Below are 13089 nucleotides of genomic sequence, written 5' to 3' on the forward strand. Positions count from 1 at the left end.
TTATATACTTTTAACTTCCCACACAATCATCATATTTCGATCTCAACACATTTTATACCCTTAAAATATTTGATCAAGAATTAAAGGATCCAGACTACAAGCGCTTGTTGGAGTGGATGCTGTAAAAAGTGAGTATTAAATGAAATATAGATTATAATTTCTTTCTATGACATAAAATGTGCTGAGAGATCAAAACATCTAAAATATTACAATATAAATATTTTTTATTGAATACGGAATCTTTGTTTTATCTTAGTATTATTCAAATACGTAATAACTTATTTATTGCTATTTTCATATTATTAAAATACGTTCGTTGATTTATGTTTTGAATTAAATATAAATATGAATTTTTAAACTAATTCCGAGATATTTTCCACGAAATTGAATGGTTTAGGTAAAAAGTAGGTGGGCTGACAAGATATTTTAAAAGTCGGCATGGTTGGGAGGGTAATTCGACGTGAGAAGACGGACAACATCGGAATCTTCTTCTATCTTATTCATTTCCGAAGTTACTAGAGTGTTAGGTCAATTTCACGTAATAATAATGCTACCTAAACAAATTAATTTTTCTTGGTCGACCCAGACTAATTTCTACCGGTAAGAACACCCCCCATTAGCCCTGAGCACAGCCGGAATTAAAGGTAGCGTTGGGCCGGAAGGAATAGGGTCTGTAGGGAAGCGGGTCGTCACAACATATCGATCAAGTTCGGGGTACAGACCAGCATGATGTTAGTGCTTGCGGTCGCCACACACTAGTCAACAGTAAGAAAAACTTGGCGAGTCGACCATATAGCAACGGAGCTGTATCGAGCAATGTCAACGACGAACGACAAGAAACTGGAGTCGAACAACAGGAAGAGAACGTGGAGACTGCTAGTCCAGAGATTGGGCTAGAGCAGACCGAACATTTTGCAACTCCATCTGTCTCAACACAGGCATATGAGGATACCCTAGCTTCTTCGTCATCCACTCCGTTTCTAGGATTCACTGAACCATCGCCATCATCAACTGCTACAAATGTGGAGGAACGGGGTCAAGGTTTGCGGCGCTCGACAAGGGTTCGAAGACCAAGGGTCTTATTCTCTCCTTAGAGGGGAAAGATGTTATATATGTAATGTCGATATTGACATCACTTTTATTTTATCTGTCAGATGGCAACTCTATTCTCTTTTTACATTCTTTATTTTTTACTAGTTAGTTCTAAGTTTACTCTTGCAACTTGTACATCGCAATCCTTCTTAATGAAATAATAATAAACTGAATTAAATTAAAACTCCAGACTTTGAGTATATAATAATAATACATACATATATCTAAAAATTCCGTAATTTGTATATATTTCGCAGCATATCTCCAAAACGGTTAAATGCTATCTTTGCGAAAAATACAAGCTGGAATGTAATACACAACTCTTCAGAACATATCATTGTAGTAAAATGCCTCTATCACGTTGCTTCTAGCCAAGGCAAATATATAGAAGGTAGATGCATGAATTGCAACAACTAACACATTTACAAAAAACAACCCCAGCAAAATGTTCGATGCCAAAGATGACATTCAATCATGGGTGCAAGTGATCTAGCATGTCATCTTTTTAGCATCTTCATCGATGAATTTTATATGAGCGTGGACCCCAAAAGATGACGTTCTTTTCTGGATCCTAAGCATGTCATTTTAACCAATGCGTTGACATGTCATTTCCCTCAATGATTTGGCATGTCATTTCCACCAATGATTTGACATGTCATTTTCACCAATGCTTTGACACGTCATTTTCACCCATGCTTTGACATGTCATTTTAACCAATGCTTTGGCATGTCATTTTCACCAACCCCTTGGCATGAAATTTTCATGTCTTGTTTGGAAAATGGAAATGCTGTATTGAAATATGGTTTTCATGAAAAACAAAACTCTTTATTAATTCTAACGAATTCATGAAATAGCTACAATTAATTTATTAGTTTAGTTTTTCAAAAGTTTACATCCAAAATTGCAATGTAATCACCACCGCTGCAACGCAAAAGATTACTTGCTCCGTTCTCCGCAACTGATATTCTTTCATCTTACAAAAGGTTTTTTCAATTATCTTCCCATCACCAGTTCAGATTTCAACATGGACTCCAAATGAACTCCTTTAAGTATTTTTATTTCGTAAATTACTTTTATTTTATAATTTTGTTATTTTATAACAACATTTTGGTAATTTATACTCTTTTGTTTAGTGACGGAAATATGTAGGGATCTACAACCCGGCTTGCTTTAGGGATCTCTAAGAACAAAATGTAACGAACGGGGAGGAGAGACTTTTTATGGAAAATACCATTTATGCTTAATTAATTTATTTTTAATTGTTTCTTTCCAAAAGTAGTTTCTTCTTTATTTTCAGATTCTTGTTCCTTTTCGTTTCGGACTTTTTTTTTCAAATTCCAAGAAGCGAGATTTGATTGATTTCATTCTATGTCAGATTTAGAACAAACAAGGGAACTTTTAAAATAGCAATGTGTGCAGTCCGATTCTATTTTTAGCTCGATGGTTGGGACTTCATATAATACCAATTGTTTAGAAGTTTTAGTTGTTTGATATGCAGGAAATGTAAGACAACATCACGACGACAGTTCTAAGAACTTTGGTCTGTTCCAGAAACTGCAAGAATCTACTTATTTTTACTACGATAACAATTTTTCCTTTATGTTATCGGAAAAAATAGTAAAATTAGTAGATTTTTGCAGTACTGGAACATACCAAAATGAAAATAAACAGGTGTGTAAATAAAAACACAAACATCATCTCTATTGGAGCGATGGAATGGGTACAAATGCTGATGAAAAGATCGGATCTATCACGACTTCCTTTGCATTGGTTCAAATCCTAATGAAAAGATCGAATCTTTCACGACTTCCTTTGAACCAATGCAAAAGATGACATGAAATCACGTCATCGCAAAGAACCCATTCCGTCAAATTTTGCTGGGACATTGTTGTTATTGAAAATTAAATTCCAAAGAAAACATTGAATAATAGGTCGTTCATAAAATTTAATCAGGAAAAACAAAAGAAAAAAAAACATAAAATATTTTGAAAATCCTCTAAGATAGAACAATTTGAATCAAAATTTAAATATACGTGCATGTTCTGAGACAAACTTCACCTCTCATTTCACGCCTCAAGCATTTTGATCACTCAATTTACTCCTATTTTTTGAGGTGGTCCCAAGCCTGGTGCAATGGTTAGTACGTCCGCCTTGCACTCAGAAGGTCTGCGGTTCGAATCCCAGGACAATCAACATCAAATTTTCAACGGTGGCAAAATTCCACCTCAGTAATTCTGGCGACATTTCCTGAGTATTTAAGCCATGAAAAACTTCTCTACAAGTGGTGTCGTAAGACAGACACGCCGTTCGGACTCGGCAATAAAAGTAGGCCCCATATCATTGAGTCAATATGAATCGGCGTGCACTTGATTGATATGAGAGAAGTCTCCCTTGTCCCTTCAGGGATGTTGTAGGAACATATGTATGTATGTAAGATTCACTAGGGTATTTAAAAAGAAGAGTACGCCCTAGTCCCTCCATAAAATACTTGAAAAATCAGCGTAAACGGGGTGAACAAAATGCTTGAGGCGTGAAGTGAGAGGTGAAGTGTGTCTCAGAACATGCCCGATAAAGAATTCAGAACTGTAGTAGGTCCTTTTTATTACACGTATAGGATGAGAAGTATTTTATGGTAGCAAATTTCATGAGTAGACCCTATTACATTTTGAAAACCACAATTACAGCCAATTGTCACTTCTACCTTCTATAAATGTGCCTTGCTTCTAGCATATTATTCAACGACAATTTGATAAATATATCGACAAATACATTGAAATTTCAAACATGAGATAAACAGCCTGCGTGAATGTTGTTTGAAATATTTTTAGTAGAAAGCATGATATGAAATACGGCCTCAACAACATGAAATAAGCGTTTTAGTTTCAGAATGTTATAAATAATTGCAGAGCACATTATTTGGCAATTTTTTGCGAAAGGTTACTTGGTTCAACTCTCAACAATTTGGCTGTAACTGACCATAATTCCAGAAATTATGTAAACTTTCATATATTTTATCAATAATATAATATAATAATATATATAATATATCGCCACATGTCCTGGTGGACATACACATAAGCCATGAAGTAGGCCTGTTGTGCGCTCTAGTCTATGTTTTTTGAAGAAGGGGACTCTACTATAATTTATTTAAGGAACTCTGTTCCCTTAACAAAATCCCGTAATTGTTTTAGGTCATCTACAATTACCTTATTAAGATCTGGGCCTGGATTCTTGTTCTATGAAAATTTGAAATGAAAAATATTTCCTTTCATGGTATAAGTAAAGAGGTAGATTTAAACGAAAAAAATCTATAGAACCCTTGTTTTTCTTAATTCCTAAAACTTCAAAATAAAAGCAACAAGTGGGTTTGCTTAGTCGATGGTCAGACTAGCAAGGTTTCTTGAAACCAATTTCGTTAAAGTTTATTTTCAAGTTTCGTTAGTGTCCACACACGTTAACGTGAAATTTAAGATTTTTGCGTGTCCTCTTTATTTTACCATTCGCGTTTGTTGTGTTTCTCATGCCAATAAAAACAAAAAAATACACAAATAAACCAAAAAACAACACAAAATAATTAACATTAATAATTAAATTAATATTAATAGTTAAATTTTCACTATTTCATTAATTAACTATTTTTAATAAATCTTTTTATGTTTGTTTTGTTGTTAGCGTTTGCTTTAGAAAATAAAAATGAAAGAAAATGGAAGAAAAACTCTTGCAACGAAAAACAAGAAGAGGCAACATAACAAACACAGAAAACCATGTACATGGGTTTCACTACTTCATACCCCTCGCCTATAAACTTGACGTCGCCATGTTGAAATCGTGCTAGTCTGACCATCGACTTACAATGCATTTTTTGAGCATTTTATAAAAAACGCGAAAAATGAATGAAGAGTTAGGTTTTCGCCACATAATCGAGTTGTGAATATGATAATTTCTTCAATACAAATGGTCTAAAAACAATTTTAAAAATCATTGAATTCGATTGTTTTTAAAATTGTTTGGCATATTATTCAAACACCACACACACATACACAGTTTGTTTATATTTTTTTGAAGTTTTAGGCATACTCGAATGAAAAAAATTTAAATTGACATAAAGCTTTGGCTAACCTTTCTTATTAAACCATGTTTCCTTTATAATTTTTTCATTTGACAGTTTTCTCCTTTATAAAAGTCAAGGCATATTTATATAAGGTAGAAGTGACAATCGGCTGTATTCTTAATTTTTTTGTAAATTTAGTTTTCAAAATGTAATAGGGTCTACTCATGCAATTTGAAACTTCGAAAGTTGCTACCATAAAATATTGCTTTTCATCCTAAACGTGTAATAAAAATTACCTACAAGAGTTCTGAATGCTTTACATTTACATTTTGATTTCAATTTTCTTCTATTTTAGAGGATTTTCAAAATGTATTTATGTTTTTTCTAAAAAAATTTTTGGTACGACCCTATTATTAAATTTTTTCTTTGACAATTAATTTTCAATAACAACAATGTTGTTTTTGTAAATTTGTTAGTTGTTGTAATTCATGCATAAACCTTATATAAAAATGCCTTCATAAAAGTTTTCATTTCACATTTTCATAGAAACAGAATTGATCCCCTGGTATTGTGTCGTTCCCTAAAAACTGGGATCTGATGTTTGCGAAAGCGGGGCATTGGCAGAGAAAATGCTCCAATGTTTCATCATCCTCTCCGCATGCCCTGCACACGCTGTTGTCTGCACAATTAATTTTTTGCAGATGAGCTTTTAAACCCAGTTGACCTGTAAGAACACCTGTAAGTCTACTCAACTCTGCTTTTCCTAGCAGTAATAGGTTTTTAGTTTTTTCCTCATTTGGGTCTCCCCATAGGATTTTTGTGGTTTTCCCTAATTCCTCTCTATTCCATAGGGATAAGTGGGCATTTTTTGCCCAAGTTTTTAACTCTAGCCGAGACGCGTTTAGTGGCTTTGCGTTCGCTAAGTTTACGGTTGCTAGTTCCCTTCCTTTTTTTGCCAGAGAATTTGCTATGTTATTACCTATATTCCCCGCATGTCCCGGTAACCATATTATACGCACCGTGCCATGCTGAGTATAGCTGTTGATCGAATTTATACAATGCAAGACTGTTTGTGATTTTACTGTCTTGGATGTTATTGCTTGGTTGCAGTTTTACTGTCCGTAAATAGGTTTACAGTAGTTGGTCTCGTGTTGGCATTAAGCCAGTTCAGACACTCTGTGATCGCTCGGATCTCCGCTTGATGGGCCGTATTGTGATCCGGCAAACGAAGAAATATTTCGGTCTCTGGTTCTTCAATAAAGAGACCCAGTCCCGTTCTCCCATGGAGCCGTCTGTATAACAACAGTTTCCAGTCGGCATTTGTGCTAGATTTCCGCCGATCCACGAGGCAGCTACAATTGTTTCAGGTATACGTTTTGATACAATGTTATCCATTGACTCTCCCATTGTTACCTGTAGAATGTTTTGATGGTATGTTACGTGGTCTTTACTGATCCACTCGTCCATCGCTTTAAGTCGAATAGCTGCGACAGCCGCTTCATACCTAATCTGGATTTCTATTGGGTGTATATATAGAATAGTTTCTAATGCCCTCGTTGATGTTGTCCTCATTGCGCCGCTTACACTTAGACAGCACATTCGTTGGACTTTCTGTAGTATTTTAATATTACACTTTTTAGCTATAGCTGTCCACCAGACTACCGAAGCGTATGTTAGAATAGGTCTAACTACGCTTTTGTATAACCGGTGTGTCATCTTAGGAATAAGACCCCAATTGGCGCCTATAGCCCCTCTACAGGTTGACCATCTATGTTGTTGTTGTTGTAGCAGCTAGAAACCTACATATAAGCATAAGTTTTTTGCTGGGTTGGCAGCCGCTGGCCGAAACACTATGAGCTTTATTGGCTCTCTCTTGAATATGGTCTTTCCATTTAAGTTTCCTATCCAGAATTACTCCCAGATATTTGACTTTGTTGGAAATATTGATTGTCTTGTTTAGGAAAACTGGTTCTTCAAAGTGTCCCAGTTTTGTTTTCCTGGTAAACAGACACATTTTTGTTTTTTCCGGGGTTACATTAAGACCTCTTGGTCTAGCTCAGTTGTACGCTAGTTTTAGGGCTGATTCAGCTCTTCTGCTTAGTAAGTTTGGATTCTTACCCCTCAGAAGTATTAGAACGTCGTCGTCGACTGGGTCAAATCCCTCATCGGTTAAAGTGCTTAATAGGCTATTTATCGTAGTGACCCATAAGAGTGGGGATAAAAATACACCCCCCCCCCCCCTCTATTTTATATTAAATTATATTTTTTTATTCAAGTTTTCTATTTTTTTCACAATTTTGGTGTTTGCAGAACATATTTTTTTTCTATTTTCAAAATTAACGAGAGAGAGGCCTGCCAAAATAACTTTTTGGTATACAGACTTTCTGGCAGCCATTTGATTCGTGTTTCCAAATTTGTACGCGAATTTGAAACGGTGGACAAGAAATGCAAAATGAAAGTGAAGACAAAATTTGCAATAATTTGAATGTAAATAGTCGTTAAACCGTTTACTTTTCATTCATGATTTGCAGTTTTTCTAAAAATGTTTGAGTTTTAAATAAATATTTAATTTTTGAATTTTTCCTGCCATAATTATTTGAATTCGATAAATTCTCTCATTTGTCAGAGATGGGGCATATTTTATTTTGGTTCGGAGAGTAATTTATATTGAACAATGTACAAAAATCGTTGTTCGTTATTAAAATTTTGTATGGGAAATTAAGTAATTATACCGTAATTTGGGTTCGAACAACTAATAGAGAGCGAATTAGCATTAGTATGAACAAGGCATTAGTTTGGGAGATAAATCCCGGATCAATGGAAAAAAGGATCGTTTAGCCCGGTATAGATGAGGCCATAAAATCCAAACCCGATCTAAAAGCACGAAACCCAACTAGGGGTTTTGTAGCCTCAATATCTACTTTCAGAAAATGTCCAATAGAAGTTGTTTGCATTTTGAGTGTTTCACAGTGTATTCAAGAAAACAATAAGCTACAATAATGTAGCAGAGATATTACCCAACATACCAAATAAAAATAAAAAGTAATAGGACTTGAGAATAATATTATAAAAATAGAAAATTCACAATCAATTTTTAACAATGCTTGAAAAACTATTACATGCACAAACTTTTCTTAAGTCTGCCTGAAAAGTATTTTGTTAATTGACATTTGTTGATAAATTAGTTTTTGTAGAAACTTTTTTTGTGATCTTTTAGTTTTTATGTAACTAAATGTATATCCGCGTTGTGTTAACAAATAAATATCCGTGTTATATGGTAAAAAATATAAAAAGTGTTGAAAGACAAAAAAGTCAATGAAGAAGTTCGGTTGAATTCTTAAAAACCAAAAAATTACGAATCAGAAGAAGTTTTCAGGATTGGTGACATAAATAGCGGTTGTGATGAAAGTAGAAGTGAATGCGAACAAAGTGAAAGTGATGAAAATTTTAATAATTATATAATTGACATTCATACATATGTTTCCATACACATCCCCTAATAGACACGGGAGATTTATCTCATATCAATCAGTGCACGCCGCTTCATATTGACTTAATTATATGGGACCAACTTGTTATCGCTGAATCCGAACGGAGTGTTTTACGACACCACTTGTATACAAGTTTTTCATGTTTGAATAGGAAATGTCGTCTACATTACGCTGAGGGATATTTTGCCACCGTTGGAGAGTATGATGTTTTTGCCCGACCTGAGAATCGAAACCGTGCATACAGAGTGCAAGGCGCACAACTATTGCACAAGAACGTCTATATAAAGTAAGTTCAATTTACAAAATTTACTGAAAAAATTATCACTAAATTTCTACTTTTTATAGATGCCGCAACTCCAACGACACATTCATTCAAGACGGTTCGCGAAAAATCGTATAAAGATGCGAAACAATTATAAAACCAAAAAACGTAACTGTAAATATAATTATTTTAATTATATCATAGAGTGAAAACTTAAATCACTAATCAACTTAATTTAAATTAAAAAATAACAATGACAAAATACACTACACACTTTGTTAATTTATAACTAACTCTCAAAATATGAACTGAATTTATAAAATTTTAATAAAAAATTAAAAAAAATATATGTAAGCTTGTTTTACTATTACAAGGGTAAGCTTAAGATAATCCCAGCAAAATTTTATGGAAGTGGTTCCATGAGATGCCATGATTTCACTGGATCTTTTGCATTGGTTCAAATGAAGTCGTGAAAGATCCGATCTTTTCATTAGCATTAAAACCCATGCAAAGGAAGTCGTGAAAGATCCGATCTTTTCATCAGCATTTGAATCATTTTTACAGATCACTACAAAAAAAAAACAAGTCGATTTGTACATCCCTACATGTAGCGACATCAAAACAAAAGAGTATACATTTTCAAAAATTTTGTTATAAAATTACAAGTTAAATGTAGATTCACGAACTAGAAATTCTTAAAGGAGTGATGTTGGAGTCCTTGTCGAAATCTGAACTGGTGATGAGAAGATAATAGAAAAGCTTTTGTAAGATGAAACAAAATCAGTGGCTGAGAGTGGACGAAGTAAACTCTGTTGCGGTGCAGCTGCGATGTTTAGACTGCCACAGCCGGAAGTCGAGTTTCTCACTTAAATTTACAACCTGTCGCTTGTCAAACACATCGTTCCCGAAGTCTGGAAAATAGGCCAGCTACTGAAGCCCGAAAAGGATGCCAGCAAAGGTGAATCTTACAGGCCGATTTTGTCGCCCGTAGCAAGGACCCTTGTGGCTTTAGTTCTTCCACCATCAGAAATAACTCTCCAGTTGCCGATCAATAGCATAGGATCCATAAGCAGCACAACAACTGAGCTGAAGGCCATCTCCACATTAGCCGAAGACTCACTTAGAGCAAGCTGTGCGATAGAACAGTGATAGTGACACTTGATTTAGCAAAGCCCTTTGATATTGTCAAGCACCCTCGTTGTTTGATGTCATCGAGCAGACTACGCACTGTCCAAGTTTGAAACGTTGGATAATAAATTTTAACAGCGTGTTCTTGTAAAAACTTTTTGCCCATTCGTTCGTCGATTTCATGAACGAAGGCACAATTTGGTTTTCATAGCGGTTGACGTTTGTATTCGTGTGACAAACAAATGAAAGCTTTTTATTTTCGTAATTTTTTTGGTTTTCGTAACAAAATCAGACGAACGAATACGTCAAAAATAAACGAATGGAAAAGACCCATCGTTTTGAATGAAAATTAAATAATTTGAGTAATAAATGGCACAAAACACACGAAAACTGGAAGGGAATGCAATTTTATTTATTTCCATAGAAGCACACGCGTATATGTACATCCGTTTCTTTATATTATCACAATTATTTTTGGACACATTTGATTACAATTTTTTCTTATTTTTTGTTTTTCATATGTTTATCGGGGTTGCCATCAAGTAACACATTTTACGTGCAGATGCCTATGCAAAAATCACAAAATAAGTATAATGGAAACCCTGAAATACAAAAGCTTTTATGAAATAGACGAAAGCTTTCAGATAAAAACGAATGGTTCGTAAAATTTTACAAGAACCAAATTTTGAACGTATACGTTTTAGTACGAACGGTTCGTGTGACAGGCAAGCATTTTTACAAAAACACCCTGTAAGTGTGGATGACAGTAGTACGTAGAATTTAGGATCAATTAACTACTGTTACAACAACGAGAATAAACTGCAAATATAGATGTAAACTTTATGATGATAAATAAATTATAGTTATTTCATTAATTCCTTTGAATTAATAAAATAATAAAATTAAAATCATTTTTCAATACAGAATTTTCCATTTTCCGAACAAGACGTGAAAATTACATGCCAAAGGGTTGGTGAAAATGACATGCCAAAGGATTGGTATAGATGCCATTCCAAAGAATTGTTGAAGATGCCATTCCATCGAGTTAGTAAAGATGACATGCTTAGGATCTGAAAATGAATTGCATCTTTTGGGGGTCACGCTCTTGTAAAAAGAATGAGTGAAGATGCTAAAAAAATGACATTCCATTTCACTTGCACCCATTCTTGAATAGCATCCTTGGCATCGAACATTTTGCTGGGATATTAATTGCATAAGCTTGTTCTACAATTACAAGTCTAAGCTTATAAACAAGGGTTCCGTTTCGATTTTTCTACAATTATGACATAAGCTTTTAACAACTGATTTCTCAAGTCTTTTATAACCCAGCAAAATGTTCGATGCCAAAGAAGCTATTCAAGAATGGGTACAAGTGATATGGAATGTCATTTTTTTAGCATCTTCATTCATTCTTTTTACAAGAGCGTGACCCCCAAAAGATGCAATTCCTTTTCAGATCCTAAGCATGTCATCTTCACTAACCCCGTGGAATGGCATTTTAACCAATTCTTTGGCATGACATCTTAACCAATTCCTTGAATAGCATTTTCACAAACCCTTTGGCATGTCATCTTTACCAACCCTTTGGCATGACATCTTAACCAATTCGACAGATTTTGCATATATTTATGTACTTGAAATAGGATTCAAGCAAAAATTTGCAAGAGATGCATAAGGACATACTACTAATTAAAACCTTTTATAAAATATACTTATGTATTCCCAGCAAAATAAATTGGAAGTAGTGCAATGTGGACTAGTTCTGTCACGGCATGTTTTGATGCAGTTCAACTGGAGTCGTGAAAAAGGCACTCCAGTCCTCACATTTTAACCGCATTTGGATGCAATCCAAAGAATCACATCCACTTGTCACATTTTAACAACATCCGGATGCAGTTCAACGGAGTCGTGAAAAAGGCACTCCAATTCCTCACAATTTAACAGCATCCGGATGCAGTCCAAACGGAGTCGTGAAAAGGCACTCCGTTCGCTACATTTTATTAGCAGTTGTTAGAGATCCCTATATGTACATAAATCAGATTGTACATCTCTACAGGCAGCGGCTTTCATTTTCCAAAAAGAGATAAGCGTGTTAACACGTCCAAACATTTGTTAATACAAACTAAATAATATTTACCCCCAGTTTTTGTAAAAATTTTTATTCTTCTCACACGAATTGTCAAATTTTGTAGATCGATTTACTCGCTTTAGCGCAAATGTAGAGCGCTTATTTTTAAATGAGGAATCCTTAACGATATATGGAACGGGTATACTAAAAATTAAATGTGTATGTCATCTGGGGGCTGAGCTATGAATGCCTAAATTATTACGAATATAGACGAACGAACAAAAATAAGTTACAAAAACTGGGGGTTAATATTTAAATAATATTTAATTTGTGAACATTTTTCCGGCAACTCACCAGAAGAAAATTTCCGAATGGAGTGCTGTTGGAGTAAGTGTCGAAATCTTAACTGGTGATGGGAAGACAACCCATTTAGCAAATGAAGCAAAAACAGTTCAGCTTGGAACAAATGCAAGCGGAGGAAACACGCATGTTTGCGATTGAATTCAATGGAGAATTTTCATAATTTGTGTTAATGTAATAAAGTTCTTAATATTTTTGTTTTGCACAAATAATAAATGCATTTTTGTTCTGGCATATTTTGTAATGGCTTGCACAATTTCCGCAGAATGCCTGTACCAAACACGTGCTTTGGACTGCCTCCTATTCTACCCCAAAGGGTTAGATAAAATGCAATGCCAAAGGGTCAGTTAAAATGCAGTGCTAGAGGGTCAGTTAAAATGCAGTGCAAAAGGGTTAGTTAAAATGCAATGCCAAAGGGTCAGTTAAAATGCAGTGCCAAAGGGTTAGTTAAAATGCAGTGCTTTGGAGTGCATCTTTCAGTAGTCACGCTCTTGTAAAAATCATCAGTGAAAATGCATAATTTGATGCACATCCAGATCACTTGTACATATCATTTAACTGCATCTTTGGAGGCAAACATTTTGCTGGGTTTACAAATAAGATCCTAGCACAGACAAGGAAACTCTTTTAGTATCA

This window comes from Musca autumnalis, unplaced genomic scaffold, assembly GCF_047663935.1.
Source record: "Musca autumnalis isolate F117 unplaced genomic scaffold, ASM4766393v1 scaffold_1, whole genome shotgun sequence".
Lineage (NCBI taxonomy): Eukaryota > Metazoa > Arthropoda > Insecta > Diptera > Muscidae > Musca > Musca autumnalis.